This window comes from Meleagris gallopavo, chromosome Z, assembly GCF_905368555.1.
Source record: "Meleagris gallopavo chromosome Z, MGAL_WU_HG_1.1, whole genome shotgun sequence".
Lineage (NCBI taxonomy): Eukaryota > Metazoa > Chordata > Aves > Galliformes > Phasianidae > Meleagris > Meleagris gallopavo.
In genome coordinates, this window is record NC_139435.1 from 63742887 (window position 1) to 63765197 (window position 22311).

Genomic DNA, 22311 nt, shown 5'->3' on the forward strand with positions numbered 1-22311 from the left:
ATGGAAAGATGGAGATCACAGTAGCTTTCTTTTTTAGTAGCAGATCAAAGGCTAAACTTGCTCCTCGCCCCTGCACCACCTGTCAGAGCTGTTCTTGAGTCTGGCTCTTAATGTTTGGATTCATCTTCAGCGCTGGCTGTGAACAGACCCTTGCAGACTCTGGCTGAATGAACAGAGCTTAACATGTTGCCTCTCACAAGTTGAGCTGCATTAGGGGCCCCTAACTCCTTGCTTGCAGAAACAGCAATAGAAAACACTTCTGCACAGGCTGCCACAGGAATGCCCAGGGTTGGCACAGGTCAGCAGCATGGGCCTGGCCAGCTGCAACAGCTCCATATATTGCTGATCCCACTGCTTGTAGCTGCCGTCCAAACTTTCTCAGGACACCCATGGCAATTCCAGAAATAGAGGAACAGCATGGTGTTTGTGGGTGTTACACCCACACAGTGTAACTTGGTCACAGCTAACATGTTCATTTTTATTGTTTATTTAAAACAGAGAACAACACATTGCTAGATTTGGAATTATTAAACTTTGTTTTTTTTTCCTTTTAAAAAGCAATCATTCTTTTGCAAACACGATCAAAGCAAGCAATGATGGATTTCTCTTTGTTTGGAATGCTAACTGCCAAGCACTCTGGCACACGGAGTGGGAAGAATGTCATTTATCATCAAAGGTTCATTCAGATATTGAGTTATTTCTGCCCTGATAAATTTCATTCTTTGGCATGAGGCCCTAAGGAAGCAGAAGGGAAAACTAGATTCTGAAAGATAAACTTCCCTTCTAACTTTAGATATGGAAGAGATAATTTTAAAAAGTCATCAGTAATGGGAAAGAAATGCAGAGAACAGTCACACTTTACTCAGAAGGACACAAGACAAATGTTCAGAAAGTGAAGATTGTATGTGTGGCTGTATATATGCAGCCTGGCCTGTGACTTGTCCCCTGACAACTTCTTGGCACAGTGTAGATGGACCTCACATGGTGCTGCTGGATACAGCTTTGAGGCACTGGGTGCTCACTACTTTGTGCTACCAGGACCAGCAGGATGCTCTAGGCACATGACAGGGAAGATGCCCAAGACTATGAGCATTATCAGAAACTGCCTAAAACAGAGAATGATGAATGTATATATCAGTGGTGCTCCTAGTGTGGGCAGTTCTCCACAGGAAGAATTCCTATATAAGCAGATTTTGCCCAATATCCTGCAGTATCCCTCTGATTTATGCACTTCAGCACAAAGTCTGGCCAATAAAACCTGGACATTCTCACTTAAATCAAGTGCATAGTGTGGAAGTGACACTCTGCACAGCATCCTTCATTATGCTTTTTGAATACGCACTACCAAAATAGGACAAAATTCTGCAGAAGGTTTTTTGTACAAATATGCCTAGTTACAACATTTCTATTTAAATATTCAGCTTTCTGCATAAGTTGCTTCTCAAAAGATCTTATGTCAGCATGTCCTCTTCATTATTTCTTCAATACTACCTATAACTTTTCAGGAGTCAAGAACTGAGAAACTGAGCTAGTGACAGAAAAGGAACTCGTGTCTAGAATGACCGGGTCTGCATCCAAACTCTGGATTGTTTGCGTGACCTACCTATTAGCCTTCTATGATGGTATTAACTGCATCAATAGACAAGAAGCGAGCCACTGATGTAATCTGCCTGGACTCCAGTAAGGACTTGGACATGGTCCCCCATAACATCCTTTTTTGGACTGAATTTGAATTGAAAAGGTATGGATTTTTTGGGTGATCTCTTTGATGAACAAGGAACTGTTTGCAAGACTGTACCCACAGAATTGTCTTAATGGCTCAGTATCTGGATGGAGGTCAGTGACAAGTTATGTGCTTCAGGGGTCAGTACAGGGAGAGATGTTCTTTAATATCTTATATTGTATCTTAACATCAGGGGGGTCAAGAGCACTCACTGCAAGTCTTCTGTGGATGACATCAAGCTGTGTGGTGCAGCTGACATGCCTGAGGGATGGGATGTAATCAAGAGAGACCAAGCCACGCTTGAGCAGTGAGTCCAGGAGACCCTCATGAGGTTCAACAAATCCAGGTGAAAGGTCTTGTACTGGGTTGTAGCAATCTCTGCTATCAGAACAATCTGAGAGACAAGAAGATTGAGCATAGCCACTGAAAAGGACTTGAGGGTACTGGTGAGTGGAAGCTGGATGTGAGCCAGCAATGTGCCCTTACAGCCCAGAAACCCAACTATATCCTGGGCTTCATCAAAACAAGCATGGCCAGCATGTCAAGGGAGGTGATCTTGCCCCTCTGCTCTGCGCTGGTGAGATCTCACCTGGAGTACTGTGTGCAAATGTAGAGTCCTCAATACTGGAGTGATATGGACCTGTTGGAACGTGTTCAGAGGAGGGCCACAAAAATGCTTCAAGGGATAGAATACCTCCCCCTAGGAGAAAAGACTGAGAGTGCAGGGACTGTTCAGCCTGAAGGAGAAAAGACTCCAAGGAGACCAGAGAGCTGCTTTTCAGTATCTAAAGGGGGGCTGTAAAGGGATCAAACTATTTAGCAGTGTCTGTTGTGATAGGACAAAGGGAAATGGTTTCAAACTAAAAGAGGGGAGATTTAGACTGGATATAATGAAAAAGGTTCTTAAAGTGATGTTGGTGAAACACCGGAACAGGTTGTCCAAAGAGGTGGTGGATGCTCTGTCCCTACAGACATCCAAGGTCAGGGTGGACCAGGCTTTGAGCAACCTCACAGAGCTGTGGGTGTTCCTGTTCATTGCAGAGAGGCTGGACTAGGTGACCTTTGGGACTTCCTTCCAACTCAATTATATGATTCTATGATTCCATGATTTGGTTTCTGGTTTTACCATGCCCTATCTGTATGAGCTAAGGCAAGCTATAGTGTTTTTTTATGCAGAGATTTCTCATCTTGAAAATGGTTACGATAGTATTTTCTCTACATCATACGATTCTCATGAACTAAAGTCCCTTAAGAATAAGTTTAAAACCAATGCTAACAAGGGCTGCAGCAGCACTTTGCAAGAACCGGATGATGTTCACCATCTAAATAGGTGCGTGAAAAATGCTGCTGGTGTGGATTCATACTTTAGTTTGGAAGTGAATGATTTTTATTTTTATTTATTTATTTATATAATTCTAAGACAATGTACGGTCCTAGCAAGTGGTGTGGAGAGCACTCTGCTCAAGACTCCTGATGCCGTAACAGCTACTTGGGATCGGTGAACCAATTCCTGCTTCACCACCCACTCTACTGTCGGTAAGATGGTGAAGTCATCAGCAAAATGCGGGGCTCGCTGCTGTGAACGGCCTGGGGTCTAGTTCAGAGCCCTCTGCCGTGCTCTACACTCCTCTCTCCTGGAGCTATGATCCGACCGCATCAGATCTCACTAACTGCTTTCCCACGGCCTCTGCAAGGACAGCGCACTCCGGCTGATGACTAAGCAAGCTACTAATCCCTCACGGCTGCACAGCAGGTGAGGCGAACCGGGAGGGGTCCGGAGCTGGGCCTGCGGGCTGCGGCAGGGACCTTCCCGCTGGCCACGGCGGCGGCCGGGCTGCCGGCAGCTCTAGTACCTTATAGAGGCACCGTGCGGGGCGGGCAGCGACAGCTTGCCGGCACGGCACGGCATGGCACAGCACGGCCCTGCCCTGCCCTGCCCGCCGCTGGAGACACAAGGCCCCACTGCGCTCCGAGCAGAGGGAAGGGCCGGCAGGGGTCGCTGCGGGGCCGGGCACGTTCCCTCCCGGCGCCGGCGGTGGTTTGAAAGCGCTCTGGCGACGGCAGCGGAGAGGGAGCGGGCGGCGGCAGCCGCCGTCGCTACCGCCCGGCCTCCTTTGTCCCCTCCCTCCCAGCGCCGAGCCGAAACCGGCGTGGAGCTGGCCGCTCGGGGATCCGTTCCCCTCGCCACAGCAGCGCTGTCGAGGTCGCCATCTTCACCTCCATCCACCCCGCCCCGGAGCCTCCCGGCCGGGCTCACAACGCCGCGCCCCACCGCGCAGGGAGGGCGCTCGGCCGGGAGCGCGAGAGGGGGCCTGTACCCGCTGCACGTGACTGCCCGGCCGCGTCGGACGCCCCGCCGATCGCACCCGCATCCTCCTCGCAGTCGCCCCGCAACGCGGGGAGAGACGCGGGGCGCTCGGCGGAGGGGTACGGAGGTTCTGAGGCGCAGCGGGCAGACAAAGGAGCGGGCGCCGCCGTGGGCAGCGGTGAGTGACGTCGCGGGGGTCCGCGGAGCCCGATCCCCCGGTGCCACGGGGCCACGGGAAGCGGCGAGCAGGGAAGGGAAAGGCCGGGCCGGGCCGAGCGCGGGTACCGATACCTGGCGGCGGGGCGGGACCGCTCCCTGCCCGCGCGCTGGCAACGGGGCCGGAAGCGATGCTCGGCCGGCGGGCTGCGGGCAGGGCGAAGCGCGCTGCCCTCTGTCGTGTTACCGGGCAGGTGCCGCGGCGAGCGAGTGCAGGGGTGCGGGCCTCGGGCCCGGCCTACGGGGGGCGGGCAGGCGGCAACGGGCGTGGAGTGACCCTGGGGTAGTGCTGCGGATGGGCTCCGCGAGGGCCGCGAGCGTGCCGCAGCTGCAGCCCGGTAGTGCGTCCCCGGAGGGGCGGCCGTGTGGCAGCGGAGGTGCGGCTGCCCGCTGAGTGGGGGGGTTCGACTGCTGCTGACCGCATCTAACCGTGTGCTTCTGCCAAAATCTTGCTGTTATAGGCTGAGGGAACATAAGGTCCTGGGACTTTTCGCTCTGAAGTTGATGTGATTGAAACTGTAAGTCCACTCATTCTGTTCTTAAGTTTGGATGGGTGGATGGGTGGATGGATGGATGGAGGAATTATTTAATCTCTCTCTCACACTTTTTTTCCTACAAAAAACTTCAGATGCAAATTAAATGAAATCGTAAACAGATTTCTCACAGCTATTGCAATACATCTTTACAGTGCTGTGATAACAGGATGCAAAAGTGAAGTGGCTTGTAAACCCCGAGTGGACTGTTTTGTAAAGCCGGAGGTTCTGTTTTTGTGTGTTTTGTTTGGTGCTGAATTTTATTTGATCCTGAAGGACAAGTGGCTGCCTCTGAATCTCAGTTCAGCAGTCAGGGAGACCTTGCAGCTGTAACACTGACATGCTTCCTTATATTTAACCGAATAAATTGGGAGCCATTTGTGAGGAATAAGCACATTCAGAGGAATGTTTAGTCAATGCCGTGTGCTTAAGTAATCTGATTAATGAGAGCTCGGTACAGGTACAGGGATGTTTCTGAAAGGTATCTTTCGTATTTGTGACATAGTCACAATTTTGAAAGACAAAATAACTTACAGTGATTTTTTTTTTTTAAGGTTAAAAGGGGCTTTTGTCAGTGAAATTATAGAGAATGTTCGAGCAAATAATGAACTAAGTAGAAGCTTAAATAAGCAAAGAAATCATGTACTGTGTATAAATTCTATTTTGTACATATATTTGTTTACCAATATATACATCACTGGTCTTTTAAATTTAATTTCACCTTAAAATCTGAATATGGTTGACTGAACACCTAAATGTGTTTTGCTAATGGAGAAAATGTTCTCAACACAGTTTCTGCTTTGGGGAAAGGAGGCTCTCATTACTGTAGAAGATCAATTATTCTGTTTTCAAGACTCTTCCTTGTGGAGTTTCTGAGTATCTAGACCAAAGTTGTTTAGGTCAGAAACTGAGAAATTGTGTTGCATGGTCTATGAAGTGTCCTAATCCATTTCTACACAAGATGAAGAAAACTGAAACTGTCGGCAGGTACAATTTGTTGTTGAGAAATGCTGCAGCTGTATCGCATATTATCTTTTATTTAAAGCTGTAAAGCTAACCTTATACAAATTACCTATACTGTAATAAAACCACACATATTACTTTGAAGAATCCTGGTAGTTCTGACCCTATAAACATGTAAGGAGTTCTGTGGTGGCTTACAGTGTAGCCATCTAAGCCTGTGGAGGGGGTGGCTTGTCATGATTGAAAAAAGAGAAATGAAAATGTTTCAAATATCCTGTCATGGTTTCTGCTGTCAAAAAAAAAAAAAAAAAAAAAAAAGTTGGGCTGCTTTAGAAATGGAAAGGGAGAAAAGAAAGTACAGTTTATGTTCTAAGTGACTTTCTCAATTTTTTTTTTTTTTTTTTTTTTTAGTGTTACTTTTCTTCCTAGCCATCAGAGCATTCATTGCAGGGATCAGAATACTACTCCTAAAGCAGTGTCAAGAAATTGAATTATGTTCTTTGGAAATGTTGCAGTAAACAAGAAATATTCACACTTAATGTTTCTCCCTGCTGTATAATCAACACTGTTCTGCTTTTCTAGGAGTAGTGGTTTATGGTGGTAAAGCAGTTTGTTAACCAGAAGTTCCTGGATAGTCTAGCACCTGGTAACCTGAACAAGCCTTTTGGAGCTTGCCCAAACCCTTTAGATGTTGGTACCAGACCTTTTGACAGTCAAAGGTGGAGTGTGTGTGTGTGTGTGTGGAAGGGTGTCTGTTTTTTAAGTAAGATTTCTTGCTGGCAGTGTAATACACTATCATGTAAATAAAAATGACTTTTCTACACTGTTGATGTATATAAATAACAAGGAGAATATTTCATTATGGAGTGTATAATTGAGGTGGCAGTTTCTTGGAGCTGAAGAATTTTTTTGAAGTTAAGAATAGTGCAGTGATATTTCACTTGTTTAATGTGATCATAGACCAACCCTTAGGCATGAAATGTAAAGCTGAATTAAATTACACAGTGATATAACAAACTGCTTCCCAAAAGTACCTTTGTTTCAAGTCCTTTTTTTTTTTTTTTTTTTTTTTGAAGGGGAGGGGATGGGAACTTAGCTTGTGAAGAGGTGAAGAGGCAGATCGTACATAAGCCTGGTGCACTACATGCCTAGAAAAATCTCTTGTCAATCTGCTTTACACATACAAAGACTCACTTTAGCTCTGAGTTCTGGTCAGTGTCACTGAGCACTTGGTTATAACGTGATTATAATACAAATACAACTGACCTTTTACACCTTTGAGTGATCTCCTGACATTTCAAATTGGTTTTCTGTTTCTTAGTTGCAGCTTGTGACTACACTTGGGAACTTGTGTGTAGGAGCCGAGTAGAATTTCACATCAGATATATTAGTTCAACACATGTTTTTAGTAGGTAGGGTTCTATCTAATTCTAAAAAGTGTTGCTTGACGTAAACATATGTCTGAACAGCCCACTTATCTTTGGTTGCCTCACTAGCTCTGGGTATCTGTTTCTCATGGTACGCCTCTCTGTATGTGCAGATATGAGAAAATGGGTCGTCAATAGCATGGTCCTTCTTACAACCTTGCTAGTACCTTTCTCTGTCACGTTAATGAAATGTGAGGGAGTTTTCTAGTAACTACCAGTAACTACCCATCTTGAATACTGGAATACTTGAATACTTGAATTATGTCTCCCAGTAGTAGCATTTTTCTGCAAAGCACATAAGTGAGATGTGTGAAAATGCTTTATGTGCAAAGGCATCAGGTTTTTTGCTGAAAGTTTGTGGGGAATTTGCTGCTATGTACTCCATTTATGTAGTTGGTACATATATGCCCATTTTCTAATGCAATTTTATCAATTCTTAAAACACACTTTAACAGGATTGGTATTATAGTGGATTTTATAGTATTAGAGGTGTTTTGCTATTTTCCTCTTGGAACAGACATGCTATAAAAGCTAAATGTATGTGATGATGACTGCACAAGTAAATAACTTGTTCAGGAGCAAACTTTTGAATAGACTTGATATAAACTTGGGAGTGGAAAGGGGGGATGAAAAGAGAAGTGTTTTTGTAAAGCATTCTGGATGAAAAAGGAGCAAATTTCAAGCATCTCATAATCATTTAAAGATTTGATATTTTGTTGGTGCAAGACAGTCTTGCATTATTAGTGTCTTTTTTTTTTTTTTTTTTGCTGCATGACTACTGATGATGTCAAGAAATAATGATAAATTTAAGACAAAGCTACCTGAAACAAGTGAAAGTGGATAAGAGAAAAGCCAAACAGTTGCACTGAACATGTTGAAGTTTTCAAGTTCATACTGCACTTAATGAGTAGAATGAAGAGAATGAAGAGAAAATTAACAGTGAGAATGCTGTCTGATTTTGACCATGTTTTAGAAAAAAGAAAAAAAAGAAAAAGATGAATGATTCTGGAGAGTGTTTTGTGAGAGTCTGTTCTCAGTGCTTGTTGCGTAGCTGGGTGTTATGATGCTCGAGGAACCCCTTCGGTCTCCTTTCACTTCTATGTGTTATGTGCAGTTGTTGTTTAATTTTTCACATCAGCTTTTTAGTCCAGTGATAACTACTGTCCTACTCAAGTTTAACCTGGCAGGTACATTAGACTACACAGTCATTCTCAGTGGATTAGGGGAGAGTATCAAAGGAAAAAAGAAATAGAACTCATAGGCTGAGATAAAAGCTGTTTACTGAGAAAGAAGAGAGAAATAAGCATGTAATTATTATCATTACAAAACAAGTGATGGCACAGCATGATTGCCCACTACCCACCCAACAATGTCCAACCAATTCCTGAGCAGCAGCAGCAGCAGCAGCCTCAGAACTGCTCTCAGTTTTGTAGTTTTTTTTCACATGATGTCATATGATATGGAATTGTAAAACCATAGAATCATTATGGTTGGAAAAGATTGCTAAGATTTCCCAGTCCAACTGCCAGCCCATCCTCGCTATGCCTGCTAAACTATGTCACTCACTTCCAGATCCACGTATTTCTTCAACACCTCCAGGGACAGTGACTCCACCAACTCCCTGGGCAGTCTATTCCAATGCCTGAGCACTCCTTCTGAGAATAGATTTTTCCTAATACCCAAGCTGAACCTTCCCTGGTGCTAATTAAAGCCATTCCTTCTTATCCTATCGCTGTTGTATGGGAGAGGAGGCTGACTGCCACCTCACCACATCCTCCTTTCAGGCAGTTGCAGAGAGCTATGAGGTCATCTCTAAGCCTCCTCAAGACTAAACAATCCTGGTTCCCTCAGCTGCTCCCCGTAAGACCTGTGCTCCAGACTCTTTACCAGCTCCATTGCCTTTCTCTGGACATGCTCCAAGGCTTTGATGTCTTTCTTGCAGTGAAGGGCCCAAAACTGAACACAGTACTTGAGGTGCAGCCTCACCAGTGTGCCAAAATATATGCATGGCTCGTATAGAGGGGTAGTCACCTCCCTGCTCCTACTGGCAGTGCTATTTCTAATACAATCCAGGATGCCATTGGCCTTCTTGGCCACTTGGGCACACTTCTGGCTCATTTTCAGCTAGCTTTCAGATCCTTTTCTACCAAGCAGTTTGCCAGTTGCCCTGCCACAGGCCTGTGGTGCTGCATGTGGTTGTTGTGACCCCATGTGATGTGCAGGATTGACACTTGGTCTTGTTAAAGCTTATATGGTTGACTCAGCCCTTTCATCTATTCCATCCAGATGCTCTGAAGGACCTTCCTACCCTTGAGCTGATCAACATCTCCTCCCAACTGAATGTGACCTCCAAATTCTCTGAGGGTGCACTCAATCCTCTCAACTAGTCATCATTAAAGATTAAACAGGACTGGCCCCAGTACTGACCCCTCGGGAAAATCACTAGTGACCGTTTACTAGCTGGATTTAACTCCACTTACCATCACACTCTGGCCTCCAGCCAGTTCTTTACACAGCGAAGAGTGTACCTGTCCAGGCCACGGGCTGCCAGCTTCTCTAGAAGAATACTATGGGAGACAGAGTCAAAGGCATTCTAGGTAGATGGTAGACTATCCCTTTGGCCAGTTTACATCAGTTGTCCTGATTCCATCCTCTCCCAGCTCCTTGTGTTCCCTAACCCCCTTGCTGGCAGGGCAGTATGAGACGCTGAAAAACTGGAACGTTCTTGGCTCATGGAGCACTGTTCAGAACAACTAAAATATCTGTGTGTTATGAACACTGTTTTTCCCCTAAAGCCAAACCGTTGCATCAGATCAGATACCGTGAAGAAAATAATTCTGTCCCAGCTGAAACCAAGACATATCCCATATTTCCAAGAAAAGTAGTTTTCTTGCCTGTAATGAAGGCATACGTAAATGAGTGCTCTTCCATCTTCCTAATCAGCGTTACAATTAACCAATAGGTTTGGGAGAATATATAAGAAGGAAGACTTAAGGTGTCAGTTTTATTATCAGCAGATCTTGCAAGCTTTCTGAGAGGTTAAATATATCATTCTAACTTCCTCCTCTGATTTACTTATCCTTCTCTCCAATCAAATCAGTAATGTTTGTTATAAAATCACACAGAATCACAGAATGGCCAGGGTTAGAAGGGACCTCAAGAATCATCAAGCTCCAACCCCCCTGCCACGTGCAGGGCCACCAGCCTCCACATTCAATACTAGACCAGGCTGCCCAGGGCCCCATCCAATCTGGCCTTGAACACCTCCAGGGACGGGGCACCCACAACCTCTCTGGGCAGCCTGTTCCAGCACCTCACCACTCTCTCTGTAAAGAACTTCCCCCTGACATCCAACCTCAATCTTCCCTCTCTCAGCTTAAAACCATCTCCCCTTGTCCTGCTGTTATCTACCCTTTCAAAGAGTTGATTCCCCTCCTGTTTGTAGGCTCCCTTTAGGTACTGCAAGGCTTCAATGAGGTCACCCCGCAGCCTTCTTTTCTCCAGGCTGAACAAGCCCAGCTTCCTCAGCCTGTCTTCATAAGGGAGGTGCTGCAGCCCCCTGATCATCTTTGTGGCTCTCCTCTGGACCCTCTCCAACAGCTCCCTGTCTATGTGAGAACAGATACCTCTTTGTATACATACAGCAGTGCATCAGAGTGATATATGGGGGAAAGCAAGCTGCTGATATCTTCACTACCTGAAAAGCTAGAATTTGAAGTTTATCATGCTTCAAAATTAGGGCTATTCAACAGATAGATCAAATGGATATTGCTAGATTACATTCAAGTAATTGCTTATTTGGCTGAGGTTGAAAATGTAGCTCATAATGCAGGCTACCATCTAGTAGTGTCAAGAGTCTGTTGTACTGCAGTTACCTTGAGTACTATGATTTGGTACTGTGGTTATTAGAAAATTGCCATTTCCATCCTTTGCTGGGCAGAATTTGAATCCTTTCTCCACCATATATAGCTGTAGCAGAAGTATCATGGTTTGTGTTAAGGCTTGTGTATAAACTGTCTCTGTGTATAAACCCATGGTTTGTATATAGACTGTCTCTGCATTGGAGGAGACATGCTAGAGAAGAAATAGTGATTCATCTTCATCATAATAAAGGAGGAATTTTCATATGAAGAGATGAGGGATTCCTAGTGCTAGGAGACGATCATTAATACTGATGACAGCTCTGACCAAAATGTTTTCACATTGCAAGAGAACATGGTATTTACAGTTGTTCTTTAGGCAAACAGACAAACTATTCTAACTATATCTAATCAGTTAAGCTAAAACAGCTTGTTTTGTCTGTATATGAATCACAGTATAAGAGCAAAACAATGCATGAACCAAGTAGCTGCTGAAGCAGCTAAGTTTAAGTTACTAAGTTTAATTTCTGTATTAAACTTAGTAACTTTTCTGTCCAAGCATAGGCTTATTTTTATATGGGGTCTTTTATCACTATTATTTTACTTTCACCTTTTGGAATGGGATTGTTTTCCTCTTGTAGTCATCAGGTGAATTTGGAGAATGGTTACTTACACATTGTGCAAAAGCAGAACTTTCATAAATTGGTTTTCTCAAAACAGTCATAATACAGCATTGAATTATTATGCAGAAAGCTCTTTGTTACTTTTATTGCTTGCTTTATCTTGTGGTTCATGCTCAATAACTCTTGTGTGGACTGATAACATTTCTTTTAATTGGCCCCATGTGGTGCAGCTATTCTCGTCAAAAACCAGTTGCTAAAGGAACTCCACCTACTCCTTTAAAGCTTCCTGAGAACATTTTTTTGTTTGAACTCAGCTACCTGTTTCCTTTCTTAACCATTCCGGTGAAAGCTAGCTTGGTCAGATCTTCCATATTCAAATTCCTTTCAAATAAGCAGTGTTTTTTAAGGCTTACTCTTGATAGAAATAAAACAAAGTAAAATTGATTTAAAAACCAGTTTTAAGTTAAGATCTGTTGTGTTTACTTGAGCTCTGTAAACAGATTTTGAGCTCCAGTAGATACTCATTTCTCCAGTCAAAACTATGTGTTGTAGAGGTCAGAAGCAGGATTTTAGCTGTGTCTAGGAATTCAGTTTACTTAAAAGAAGTAGACTGAAGCTATTTTAAGTAACATCTAATTTTTATGGGGTAAGGATGGTGGAGTGGTCCTCAAATTATTGTTTATTTGATTTTTCATGTGCTCTCTGCTCATGAGTTTTTTTAATTGTCCTCATACACATGGTACTTAAAACAAACAAACAAAAAACTTTCTTAAAATACTATTACAAATAAAAACCCAAAAAACCATATACTGATAGTTTATGGAAAAAAGTGCTATTTGCACTACATTTATGGGTTTGAGGGAATCATTTGTGAAGCTCATGCAAGACTATTCATTCAGTAAGTTTTATTTTATTTTATTTTCATAACTTTATTTCTTGTCAAAAATTCATCTTAGACAAATATTCAAGTGATCTACTTTCACTTGAAGACTATCACTAGCATCAGTGTGGCGGCTGGTACAGCAGTGGTTTGGCAGCATAATTCAATTTTTATTTCAATACTGAAATAATGACTTACTCTGAAAGATAAATATAGGTGTGTACAGCTCTGTTATTTGACTCAGTTCTAAGCTGTTTTGGGTTACATTACTTTGTGATTCTCCTAAAAAATGCTAGTTCCCCTTGAGACTGTATTAGGCTCTTTCCAAGAGGCTGTATGTCAGTATAGACACCTTTGAGGAACACTTGGTTAACTAAACATACTGTTTTTCCTCATGTACAACCCTCCTGTTGCACCAGTGTCAAACTTGTTATGAAAGTTCTAAAGAAAAACTTGTAAGTCTTGCACTGGAGCTTCTTCTTCACCCATGCTTGAATGTTAAGCAGTTCTTCCACTTACTCCAGACTTTCTCAGGAATTCAATGGGAGCAGTGAGTGAATTCTTTCAGTTTGAAGTATTTCAAGTAAAGCCCTGCCTATGATAAGTTCAGCAGTAAAATTATCATTGAGATCCTAAATTGTATCTTAAGCAGGTCAGTCACATTCTTGTGAATGCATTTGCAAGGTATTTGTCATTACCTACAAGTCAGAATTATGCTAAAGTATTGTCTCTTGAATCTCTTCATTGGAATCTTAATTTCTTTAGTTATATTCCAAGATGTTTTACAAACAAAAGAATGAGACATTATCACAGTATACGCAGGAGAATCAGCATACCAGAGGCTATGGTAAATTTGTTCGGTCAGGGCACGATGAGCCAACAGTTGTTCGTTCTACCAGTCCTTGCCTTCTCTGTTTTCAGGATGCATATATAGACTGATAGTAAGATGATTCTTTTTTCTGTCCTTCTCTATTTTTTTAAAACTTCTATTTGAAAAGCATATTGTTGAAGGTAAGCTGGGCAAAGCAATTCCATTTCTGGGAAAATCACAACAGGCAGACATGCTATTTTCAAAACTAGAGTGCATTTTAGTGAAATACTGCAGAAATGAAGAATTCCTCTAAAGAAAATATAACTTCTAAAATAAAAGTCTGGTTGCTCTGAAAGTGGCATTCGTGCAAATAACTATTCAAATATTAACAGTATGCTAAATATATGCAATTTTTTTTTTTTTCTAATCTTCAAACTCAATTCCTTTTCTTTCAGAATCTGAAAATGCAATGTGAAGGCTTTGTTAGTTTTGTTTCTGCCAGTTGAGGTCACTACCAGTTTGTCAGTGTTCTGCTGTGAAGACAATTTTACTGGATTTGATGGGTGGACCACCTGATGCATAAGGAAGGGATTGGTTGAAAGGCCACAGACTGAGGGTGGTGATTAATAGCTCTATGTCCAGGTGGAGGCCGGTAACGAGTGGTGTCCCCCCGGGGTTTGTCTGGAGACCGGTGCTCTTTAACATCTTTATCAATGACATCGATGATGGAATTGAGTGCACCCTCAGCAAGTTTGCTGATGACACCAAGCTGAGTGGTGCAGTTGACACGGTGGAAGGAAGGGATGCCATTCAGAGGGACCTCAGCAGACTTGAAAGGTGGGCCTGGGTGAATCTAATGAGGCTCAACATAGCAAAGTGCAAGGTTTTGCACTTGGGCCAGAGGAATCCCTTTGAGAGTAGCCCTGCAGAGAAGGACCTGGGAGTCCTGATGGATGAAAAACTTAGCATGAGCCAGCAGTGTGCTCTTGCAGCTCAGGAAGCAAATGGTATCCTGGGCTCCATCAGAAGAGGGGTGGCCTGCAGGGACAGGGAGGGGATTGTCTCTCTCTACTCTGCCCTTGTGAGGCCACATCTGGAGTACTGTGGCCAGGTCTGGAGCCCCCAGTACAAGAAAGACAGGGAGCTGTTGGAGGGGGTCCAGAAGAAGGCCACAAAGATGATCAGGGGGCTGCAGCACCTCCCCTATGAAGACAGGCCAAGGGAGCTAGGCTTGTTCAGCCTGGAGAAAAGAAGGCTCTGGGAGGCATTGCAACCTTTCAGTCCCTAAAGGGAGCCTACAGACAGAAGGAAAGTCAACTCTTTACAAGGGTAGATAACAGCAGGACAAGGGAAATGATTTTAAATTGAGGGAGGGAAGATTGAGGTTGGATGTCAGGGGGAAGTTCTTTACAGAGAGAGTGGTGAGGTGCTGGAACAGGCTGCCCAGAGAGGTTGTGGATGCCCTGTCCCTGGAGGTGTTAAAGGCCAGGGTTGGATGGAGCCCTGGGCAGCCTGGTCTAGTATTAAATGTGGAGGTTGGTTGGTTGGCCCTGCATGTGGTGGAGGTGTTGGAGCTTGATGACCCTTGAGGTCCCTTCCACCCCAAGCCATTCTATGATTCTGTGATTATGATAGTGTTCGTGGTGTATTATTTTTGTAAATGCAACTTAATTTGTATTTGCATTTATTCAGAGATGGTGAGTGCATTGTAAATTCTGTGCTGCTGACAAATAGCAGGCAGAAAATTTTGTAAATCACCATGGTAAAGTATGTGGGGAGGAGAAGGGCTGAAGTCAGAGCCTCTGTTTAATATTGCATATGCTCAGTTCCATAGGCACTGCTTACTCTTCGATGTATCAATATCTATTGCTTAATATTGATATCTGTTGCTTAGATATCTGTCTGCTTAAGTCAGATTATAAGCACATTAGCTGCATCGTATTGTTTTGTTTTTATCTGATTTTTTTGTGATTCTGCAACTAATCCACTAAAATAATCTATTGTTTGGTTAATGACTGAGACTTCACTCTGTTCAGAAAATTACATTTATGAATCTTGTAAATCTGGCAAACAAACTTCAGAACTCTGCTCTCAAGAACTTACAGAGAGGCTTGAAAGTGACCATTTTACAACTAGAGCTGCATAGAAAGCACACTTACTTCTGGTAGCTCATGTCCTGGTGATTTCTGTCACGTCACTGTCAATATTTTAGTTCTCTTCTTTTTGGTAAGTCTGTGTAGTGCTTTTGTAGTGTAGTCATTGCCTTAGACACAGAGATAATTCTGAAGTATAGTCAATGCTTGTTTATATTTTAGGCCATTTTCTTAATAATTATTTCAGTCAGTGCTGACTACAGATAAAAATTTTAAGGGAATTTGTATGGAAACTGCCTGTAGGTTTTTATGGAAGATGATGGAAGTTATGCCTGACACTTTACTACTATTGTCTGTGTAAGCTGAAAAACTGGGGAACTGGGATAAGCAGTATTTGTCTTTCCCCATTTCTGTGTTGACAGTCCCAAATTCTAATGAGTTGCAGTAACATTATTAGTTTAAAAATATTGACCTGTTGAGAGTCCAAGAAGCATTGATACTGGATCAAACTCTGCAGCACAAGTTCTGATATGGTTCATCTGTATTAGATGGCCTGTGAGAACAGACTTTTTTACTCTTCTGTTTCTTAGAAGAATCATCCTGAAAAAACTACCAGGAATGTAGTTCTAAAATGTTCTATGCATTCAGCATTCAAAGAAGATGGTAGGAGCTTGTAAGAGCTGCCTGTGCCAGGATAATTGGTCTAACACAGATGTACAGCCTGACTAACATTACACAGTAACTTGTAGAGCTGAGCCATCAAGACTGTGTTCTGGTCATCCACTACATTTTGCTTTTACAAATCAGTTTGCTGTTTGTAGTGTTTCATACTACTAATGCTTCCACTGAGGCATTTTTTCTTTAACATATCAGGTCTTCTTTTAAGAGAGTATGTGTGGGAAATAATTGCTTTGAATTTCTTTGTCTTATGAAAACAAGTTTTGTATTTTGAAGACTGTGTTAGGTGAAGTCTAAGGCCATTTGTGTAGGCAATCACTAGCTATCCAAATAGCTCCACCCGATAGATCCTTTCTTTACTTGTTGAAGGAGTTCTGTAAAAGACATAAGTTTGGGATGAATAGAACTTTGAACATTGATCTGTTCGGTTTGTTTGTTGTTCTGTTGATTACCTCAGGCCTTCTCCTTCTGTTATGTACAGGATTTGTACTGCAGTAAGGAAACTGATGTCTTTATGAATTAAAGTAGACAGTCAAAGGATTATTTATACTACATTTTGAAGGAAGAGGGCTCTCAAATCCTAGGTTGGCAGGTATGAAAACAGATTACCTCCTTCTGAAAAGCACACTATTAAATGCATCTTCTTCCACCAAAGCCTTGATGGCATCAACCTCATCCAGCCATTTCCTTAAAAAATAGAAAGAAAAAGAAATAAATTTATATGAAGTGAAAGACACCTCAGTGAGATTTTGACATGTGTGGCTTGCATGGTTGTAAAATAATCAGAAATAAAATTGTTAGTTCACAGTACTTTTTCTCTTTATTAAACGCTTACATGCTAAAACACTGTAGTACACACGTAATTTTTCCATAATAATTGACCGTGTCCACCTGGAATGAAAATACAAGATTTCAGACTTTACTTAGCTGCATTTCTACATTCCCAGCCTCTGACCAGTGTATTTTTTCAGTCTTCTCCTTAGTATGTTCATATAGCATAGTCCATTGAGCATCCAAATAAACACACCTGTGCCACTGATGAGCCAAAGAGTTTTATTAGACCAGAGAAGAAATAGGGAAGCTTGATACTGACACAGATAAAGATGACAAAGATGACCTAGAGGTCAGCATTCTAAGTGCCTGACCACAAGTAGTTTCTTGGAAGATTGTCTTTTCTTTTTTTTTTTTTTTTTTTTTTTTTACTAGAGGGGAGATTTCTGGAAAAAAAAGGGGGGAAGGGAATTAAATGTACATAATATGAGATATTGAAGTATCTTAATATTAATGTCTTCCAAGGATGTTTGAAAATGTTTAAATTGAGGGGAAAAGTTATTCGGAGTTTGCTGTTCCAAGCAGTCTCTGAGGCTGTCAGTGAATACCTTCCTCTTTCAGAATTATCTGTGTTAAAACTCTGGCTCTAAATTGTTCTCTAAAGGACTTTATTTTTGAGGCATACGATTCTCTGGTAGGAAAGGGAGAAACTTAAACTATCTTTCTTGATTCTTACTGCCTCGATTTACATTTAATGTTTCTTTTCACAGTAATCTTACAGCCTTCTATTTCCAACTATTTGCAGTGATGAGCTCATTGCCACTTAGTAACTCCATTCACATTCATTATCATTTCATTAAAATTGATATACAGAATCACAGAGTTTAAAGTGCTGGAAGGGACCTCTGGAGATCACCCAATCCAACCCCCTGCTGAAGCAGATTCAATAGAACAGGTTGACAGGAAGCATCCAAGTGGATTTTTAATATCTCCAGAGAAGGAGACTTCACAGTCTCCCTGGGCAGCCTGTTCGGTGCTGTCATCCTTGAAGTAAAAAACGTGGTGCTTCAGTGTCAACCAGCTCTTTTTGACCACCTTATCTTCCAGCGTTCTAGCACATGGAATACCTCCAAATAGACCTTTGCAGAGGTCAGAGTTAGCTCTCCTCAAATCCAGGGTTGCAGTCTTTCTTTTTGCCTTTTTTCTTCCATATAAGATATCAAACTCCATTATCTCATGGTTGCTGCATGTAAGGCTGTTCCAAGCCTTTACATTCCCAAGCTGTCCTTCCTTGTTTATAAGAACAAATTCAGCAGCACACTGACTCCTCTGGTTAACTGTCTCAGAAAGATCCATGCACTGCAGGCAATTTGGACTGTGTGTGCCTGGCAGTATTTCTTTTCCAGAAAATATCAGGGTAATTGAAGTCTACCATGAAAGTTTGTGCCTATGGTCGTGAGGCTACTTTCTTCAGTCTGTAGAAGACTTCATCAGCTTCTTCCTCCTGATCAGCTGGCCCATAGTAAACACCTAGAATGATGTCACCAATATTAGCTTGTCCCTTAATTCTCACATGTAAGCTCTCCAGTCATTCATCATTTATTCCTAGGCAGAGCTTAATAACAGTAAGAAGCATGATTGTATGATCTGCTGGCTATCTGTTATTTTATATAGGCATATAACTGAAGAAATTTCCAAATAAGGATTTCCCATTGACTGGAATGGGAGGATGATTGAATATCTATATATCTAAATGCTATATATGAATAGAGACATGTAAGTTACTCAGCAGATGTAAAAATACTTTGTATCATTTCTGTTTCTATTTTTAATAGCTTGCAAAAGGATGAAAATGTCTGTTAATAAGCTGATGATATCAAAACCCAACATACACTACATCACTTTCTTATGGATAAATTTACCAAACTGCTGAAGCTCAATATTTGTATTCTTTAAATGGAAATAACTGAATGTTTGAAGACTGTTAAGTATTCATGCATTGTAAATCCATGATCTCTTTAGCTTAGAAAATATTTTTCCTTAAGAAGCAAATGTATTTTTTAAAACTTCTTCTTTTAGAATACTATCTTAACGCAAGTTCATCAGATTTGAACCTTAAAAAATTCTATATAGTTCCACTGATCATTTTCTCTCTGAATTTGATTATTAGTAAAGGTGTTAGTTTTCTGAAGTGTATTAGTTCTTAAGACACACTTCTAGTTACCCCATCAAAATAGGCTTGTTTGATGTTTGGGCTTTCTAAAAGAGTGTGTATCGCTTCAACAGAAGCGCTGTAATAATAGACATATTTCATCTTTTAATGACAATCTGCATGCCATTTGTTAGATTGATTTTTACTGTTTAATCTTTATTTTCATCAACAGCTTTTATACTGAGTTTCTCACATACAATCATATGACTCTTAAGCAGTCATGAACGAAGTAAAATAAGAAATCATCTTAGCGGGTAATGCCAGGATAACGATGAGATGGCATGTAAATCTTCCAACACCAGAGACTCCTTGCAAATACTTAAATTGGAGCTTTAGCTCTTCTTATTTAGAAATAGAGAAAATGTATTGAATTATTAACTCTGGAAACAAGGCTCTAAAGAAACAGAAAGCCAACACTTGAGCAGCTGTTATTTATAACTAATATTCTTAATGAGTGATATGGGTAAGCGTGCGATAAGCTGTTGAAACTTTTCATAGAAAGTGGTTACAACTTAACTGGTAGTTGGCCCTGACAGTACCTGTAAGCAAACCTTTTTTTTGGTGGCTGATGCTCTATGCCAGTTAATTTAGGAGCATTTCAAAACAGAAGTTCAAAACTACTTACAAAAGTGGTTTTGTCAATTAAATTGCCTGTTAAGATGTGGGTTTAGTCTTAGTCTAGGCTTCTTTCCTCCGAGACTAAATAGCTGTAACATGACATTTTCAAACTAGCAGTCCATTTGTAAACTGAATTCTGGAAATGTTGCAAGAAGATGGCTTTCATATTTTGTTGGTGTTACTTTTACCATATGGTCTTAGATTTTGAATGTTATAGCTTGAGAAGGTGAAATTCATATATTTTCTACTTAGTCTGTAGAGGGATGAAGAAATACATCTGGCTTAGTATTTTTAAGTATAGGTAGTCATAAATAAACATCATTGTTTATTTTAATATTGCTAGATACCAAGATAACTTATACAGAACTGTAGTCTCTACATGTTTTTAGGATGTCCCATGACCTTTTCATGTGTACTGTACTAAAATCTCACAGACCATCAGGATGTTTAAGAGCTGTTGTCTCAGTTTTTTCTCAGTAAAACTTACATGATATGAAAACAAAGCATTGTGAAACTTTATTCTGTTTCAAATTCTGTTGCATTCTATTTGAGTGGGGGTCTGTGTTATACTGAAGTTAAATTAATAGGTTCTCCTATAGTTATCTCAACAATTGGCCGCTGGTAATTTAAGTGAAAGTAGCTAATTTTCAGTGACAATTCAATTACAACATTGAGGTCTACTTTAAAATAGCACATCTGCCTTACTGGCTTACAGGATTTTATTTAGTTTTTTTAAATTAAACTGGTTGGGCAACCAGTGCAATGTCATGTGTTATAAACTGGTTATTATCTTGTTTTGTCCAAGAAGCAGCTTATCATGATGCAGTTATTATATAAAGTGGAAGAAAAATCCCCCAAACTCAACTTACAGATATTCTGAATACAATTAACATGGAGGCAAATTCTCATTTGTTCAGTTTTGTGCTATTTTGCAAGAATCTGATCATATGTTAACTTTTCAGTGAAAGCGTCTTTATTATTACCAACTGTTTAAGCTTTTAATGCTTCAAAGTCAAGGAATCTTGACTAAGTGTTAGTCACTGAAATGACTGCATGTCTGCTGCTATGTTGGTAGCCTTCTCCTTTGCTCTGACTCATCTGAACCCGTAGTTCTCCTGCTCCTTAATTACTCTACACCCTTTTTATAATCAGTTGAACTGTTAACAGTTCTGTTAATTGAAGTTTACTTTTGTCTCTTACTTGTTCTTCTGAAGTATCTAAAGATATACACCGTTTAATGCCAGAGTTGTTGACTCTTTAACTGGAGAAAGGAGACCAAACCTGTTCTTTCGATACTACCTTCCCTTGTATCTATGTAATAGAGAAGCATTGCTTTCACAAAGGCAGTTACAGCTAATTCCTAGTATCATGTTCATTATTAGTCAGAGAATCATAGAATCCTTAGAGTTGGAAGGACCTCTGAAGGCCATCTAATCTAACTCTCCTGCAATGAATAAATGAACAAAGACGCTGCAGCTAGATCAGGTTGCCTAGGGCCTTATCCAGCCTCGCCTTGAAAGTATCCAGAGATGAGGCATCAATCACATCGTTGGACAGCCTGTTCCAGTGCCTCACCAGCCTCACTGTAAAAGAATTTTTTCTTACATCTAACCTAAATCTACCCTTTTTGAGCTTGAAAGCATTTCCCCTTGTTCTGTCACCACAGACCCTGCTAAAGAGTCTGTCTCCTTCTTTCCTGTAGCTCCTCGTTCGATAATGAAAGGATGCTATCAGGTCACCTTGCAGCCTTCTCCAGGCTGAAGAGTGCCAGCTCTCTCAGCCTGTCTTTGTAGGAGAGGTGTTCCATTCCATGGGTCATTTTCATGGCCCTTCTCTGGGTGCGCTCCAACAGATCCATGTCTCTCCTGTACCCAGGACTCTACATGTGGAAGCAGTGCTCAGGGTGAGGCTTTGCCAGCACAGAGTGGAGGTAGGATCACCTCCGTGGCCCTGCTGGCCATGCTTCTTTTGATGCAGCCCAGGGTACGGTTGGCTTTCTGGGCTGTGAGGGCACACGGCAGGCCCATGTCCAGCTTTCCATCCACCAGTACTCCCACGTCCTTCTCAGGAGAGCTGTGCTTTTGTCCAGTCCTTTTGTTGCGCGGGGGGGTATTGGTAATGGGGGTTGCCTCAACCCAGGTGCAAGATCTTGCATATGGATTAGTTGAACCTCATGAGGTTCACCTGAGCCCACTGCTCAAGCCTGGGTAGGTCCCCCTGGATAGCATGCTGTTCCTCTGATGCATTGTGTCAACCTCACTCCACATCTTGGAATCATCAGCGAACTTGCTGAGGGTGCACTTGACCCCACTACCAGTGTCACTGATGAAGATATTAAAGAGTATCAGCCCCAGCGCTGACCCCTGGGGGACACCACTCGTCACCAATTTCCATCCAGACATTGAGCCACTGATCACCTCTCTCTGGACTCAATCCTGCAGCCAGTTCTTCATCCGTTGAACAGTTCACCCATCAAAGCCATCTCTCTCCAATTTGGAGGGAAGGCTATTGGGGGTACCATCTTAAAGGCCTTACTGAAGTTGAGCTAGATGACATCAGTGGCTCTTTTCTTGCCCACTGATACAGTGACATGAT

General features: G+C 41.9%; 1 protein-coding gene across 3 annotated transcripts in view; it reads left to right on the forward strand.

The window, feature by feature from the left end:
- Positions 1-4067: 4067 nt before the first annotated feature.
- Positions 4068-22311, forward strand: part of CDC42SE2 (CDC42 small effector 2) — a 90411-nt gene continuing 72167 nt past the window's right edge. For 2 of the 3 annotated variants that reach the window (XM_085213254.1, XM_085213255.1), the window contains exons 1-2: positions 4485-4624; positions 4709-4765. The gene's annotated coding sequence lies outside the window, so the exon portion shown is untranslated. Of the gene's footprint in view, positions 4210-4484; positions 4625-4708; positions 4766-22311 lie in introns of those variants that run through there. The other variant, XM_085213253.1, reaches the window with a different exon arrangement.